At 34.7% G+C, this 4,362-nt stretch overlaps 1 pseudogene; it reads left to right on the top strand.

Moving 5' to 3' along the window:
* The first annotated feature begins 2,508 nt into the window (after positions 1-2,508).
* Positions 2,509-3,256, top strand: LOC100448966 (14-3-3 protein zeta/delta-like; annotated as a pseudogene).
* The last annotated feature ends 1,106 nt before the right edge of the window (positions 3,257-4,362 follow it).

Below are 4,362 nucleotides of genomic sequence, written 5' to 3'. Positions count from 1 at the left end.
CCCTAATATTACAGTATTTTGTTAATATTATAAAAATTCTTACTGTCAAGATAGATTTATTTGGGCCAGACTATGAGGCAAGTGGTATAGGGCAGGTAGAGGAGACATTGACTTTGGGAAATCACAAAGACATGAGGGGTATGACAAATATTGATGGCTTAATCAATAGCCTAGAGTGAAAGACACCTATTAATACATGTTAAGGGCAAATGAAAAGTGAGGTGACTGAATGTGCTATTAGGTTGAAATGGAGAGGTCAAGTTACATATAGAGGCCCAGGGTTAATAGAAGTTACCATTAGAGGCTTAAGCTGGGCAAAGAAAATGGACATTTCACAGTGAGAATACTTATTTGGGTTTTGTTTGTTTATGTGTGTGTGTGTGTGTGTGTATGTGTGTGTGTGTGTGTTTGAATGTGTTGAATGTGTGATAACTTATTTCCTGACTTTATCAAGGAAGAATTTAAATCAATTATGAAAGCAGAGATATTGGGCCCTCTGCCTCTGGCCACGATGGATTAACATGGGCTGAGTGAGGTACCTGAAACAAATACAAGACAGAACAAAATACTGTAATCAATGGTAGTTCTTTGAGAAAACCAATATTTTACCAGACTGACAAGGAGAAAAGATAGAAAACACAAATTACAAATTACAAATAAAAGAGATGACATCATAGAAGATTCTATAGCTATTAAAAGTATAATTTAGGAATATTATAAACAATTTTATACTAATAAATTTGACTACTTAGAGTAAATAGATGAATTATTTACTCAGTCAAGAAAAATAACCTCAAATGTTTTATAGCTATTAAGGAATTTAATTTGCATTCAAAAGTATTAAAGTAAACATCAAGAAATTATACTAAACTTTTAAAGAGGAAATCATACCCATTCTACATAATTTTCCCTGGAAAACTGAAGAGGATTGAATATTCTACATTTTATTTGATGAGAACAATATTATCATAATACCAAATTTAGAAATACTTTATAAGAACAAGAAACAACTGCATAATATTTTCCAAAAACATAGATGCAAAAGAGTCAATAAAATTTTACCAAACCAAATCCAGCAATACAGTGGGACATATCATGACCAAATGAAACTTATCCAGAATAAAAGGTCTTTACATTGAAAACTAATTAATGTAATTCACCATATTAGAAAGGCATAAAAGAAAAAAAAAATGATCATCCCAGTAGATACATAAAAATGCAATTGACAAAATCCAACCTCCATTTCACCCAAACTCTCAGCAAACCAGGAATAGAAATAATTCATGCAATTTGATTGAGGATATTTACAAAAATCCTGCTGCTAACATTGTACATACTGATGAAAGATAGTGCTTTTCCCCTATGACCAGAAACAAATCACTCTCTTACTACTTCTATTAAGCTTTGTACTAGAACTAGTAAGTAAGTTTATTGGGGTTGCAGGAACCAGATCAAGTCATAAAATTAATTGTATTTTAATATACTACCAACAAATATTCACAAATTGAAATTAAAAATGATGTCACTTATTATAGCACTAAAATTATTAAATACTTAGAGATAAATCTGACAATGTGTAAGACATAAACATTAAAACTAGAAAATGTTAGAGAAATTAAACTATAAATAAATGGATTTATGTCTCATGTTCATGAGCCAGAAGGATAAATATTATGGTATAGATTTTCACCAAATTAATCTATAGATTCACAATCAATATCCTAGCATGAGACTTCTTTTTCTTTTGTAGAAATTGGCAAGCTAATTCTAAAATTCATATAGAAATACTGAGGAATTAATGCAAGCCACAAATTTTTAAAGAACCTTAAAAGAGGAGAAAAAGTTGTATGGCAAACACTACCTGATTTCACGTCTTATTATAAAGCTTGAATTATCAAGAAGAATGGCATCAAGATAGACAAATAACTCAATGGAACAGAAGAGGGAATCTATAAATACACTCTTATACACAAAATACTGATTTTTGACAAAGGTACAAAAGCAATTCACTGGAGAAAGAATTGTCATTTTCAAGAAATGGTTCTGGAATAATTGGATATCTATATGCCAAAAACAAAACAGAACAAGACAAAAAGCATGAGCTCTGATCCATACTCAGGTGCTTTGAACCATGTAAAAATGAACACAAAACACATCATAGACTTCAATGTAAAGCCTAGAACTATAAAACTTCTAAAGGTAAACATAAGTCAGTTTGGCTATTGGATTTTGATTTTTTTTTTAATCATTTCCTGAGCTAAAATTTCTTCAGGGATTCATAGGCTCTGTTTGGAACTCTCTTCCACAAGGGAAAAGAAGCTACTATAAAGAACTTAGTGATGAGGAAATAATACAAGTAATATTCCTTTCATAGCACTTTCTTATACATTTTGCCACAAATTGAAAATAGAAACACAGACCGTGTGAGCAGCAAGATCTAGGGACAGAGTTTGAGCCTTGCCACTCTCACCATCCAAAGATTGCTGAGCCCCCATTCGTCTACCGCCAACCACTTCTGACACAGAACATTCAGTCATGGGTAAAAATATCCCGGTGCAGAAGGCCAAATGGGCTGAGCAATATGTTGTCATGAAAGACTGCATGATGTCTGTAACTAAGCAAGGAACTGAATTTTTTTTTATTGGGAGAGGAATCTTCTTACAGTTGCTTATAAAAATGTTGCAGGAGCCTGTAGGTCATCTTGGAGCTTCGTCTCAAGTATTGGGCAAATGACAGAAGCTGCTGAGAAAAACAGCAGATGGCTTGAGAATACAGAGAGAAAATGGAAAGTGAGCTAAGAGCTATCTGTAAATGATGTACTGTCCCTTTTGGAAGAGTTCTTGATCCCCAAAGCTTCATAAGCACAGAGCAAAATCTATTAAAAGCAAAAGGAGGCTACTTTTGTTATTTGGCTCAGGTTGCCGCTAGTGATGATAAGAAAGGGATTGTGGATCAGTCACAACAAGCACATCAAGAAGCTTTTGAAATCAGAAAAAGGAATTGCAATCAACACATCCTATCAGACTGGGTCTGGGCTATAAGCTCTCTGTGTTGTATTGTGAGAATCTGAACTTTCTGGAGAAAGCCTGCTGTCTTGCAAAGACAGCTTTTGATGAAGCCATTGTTGGACTCAATACATTAAGAGTCATATAAAGATAGCATGCTAATAATGCAACTACTGAGAAACTACTTGACATTTTGCACATCAGATACCCAAGGAGATGAAGCTGAAGCAGGAGAAGAAGGTGAAAATTAGCTGGCTTCTCAAATTTATCTACTTCATTCTAAAACACAGTGGACCATTTGTCATCCATATGCCCTGAAAATAATTTTTAAAAAAGGTATAGGTTACTTCTATTTGAATTTCTGTTTTTTCCTATATGGTTTTTTATGTTTTACATTAGAATAGGGCCAATTAAGATTTAGGGAGTTATATGTTTTCATCTTTAGGTGGGCAATATGGGGATGTGAAATTTTCATATAAGCTATAAATGTTTGATACAGTATTTTGCTAAATTGTGGCCTCACAAGGACCTCTGTTATAACTGCCTCTATGTCTAGGCAAAGGAAAGCACCTATATGTTGGTGTGTCCTAATATTGGATTAAAGGGTAATTTGTTCCAGTTTTAGTTGTAGTTGTGCAAACTGTAAGGAAGGAAAAGTTTCCATAACCCTTTTAGGGTTCCTGGCTAGGTCTGAAAGAAAGCAAAGACAGATTAATAGGAGAAAAGCATAAAATATTTATTTAATCAAAGTTTTACAAGACATGAGAGGCTTCAAATTGAAGATGCAAAGACTCAAGGAAAAACTGTCCATTTTAATTCTTAGATGAGACAGAGAGTAGACAGCCATGCAAAAATGTAATCTGAGAAAAAGGGAGTGACCTAATGCTGATAGACTGAATGGAGAAACAAAGCCAGGCCTGCGTGTTTATATTTTTCTTGTGCTTCTATGTGTGGCATTCCTTCCTTCTGGATATAAGACAAGAATCCTTCTGGAATAAGGGCCTTATGACCTACTAACAGACAAGGTAGGTCAGGGAATTTCTCTATGGCTAGCTCTCACACAGAAAGGCAAGAAAAGGCTAGAATAATATTTTTACATTTTACATTTGGCTTTGGGGGAGAGGATTTCTGGTGTCTTTGACCTGCCTTGGGGAGGAGAAATTTCAGGGTCCATGGCCTGAGTTGGTGAAGAAAGGGGACCGGGAGAAAGAAGAGCAGGAGAAGGTCAGAAAGATTTTACTTCTGAGCCCCTCTTTTCAGTTCAGCATGCCAAGGCACGGTACTTTGGGAGTGTTCTGAGCCCTGTCAGTGGGACTATTTACAAGGTTGTTGTAGAAATAGGTACCCCATAGGCATA

This window comes from Pongo abelii, chromosome 15 (assembly GCF_028885655.2).
Source record: "Pongo abelii isolate AG06213 chromosome 15, NHGRI_mPonAbe1-v2.0_pri, whole genome shotgun sequence".
Classification (NCBI taxonomy): domain Eukaryota; kingdom Metazoa; phylum Chordata; class Mammalia; order Primates; family Hominidae; genus Pongo; species Pongo abelii.
The sequence above is the reverse complement of the archived record's forward strand: the minus strand, read 5'-3'. Positions and strand labels throughout refer to the sequence as shown.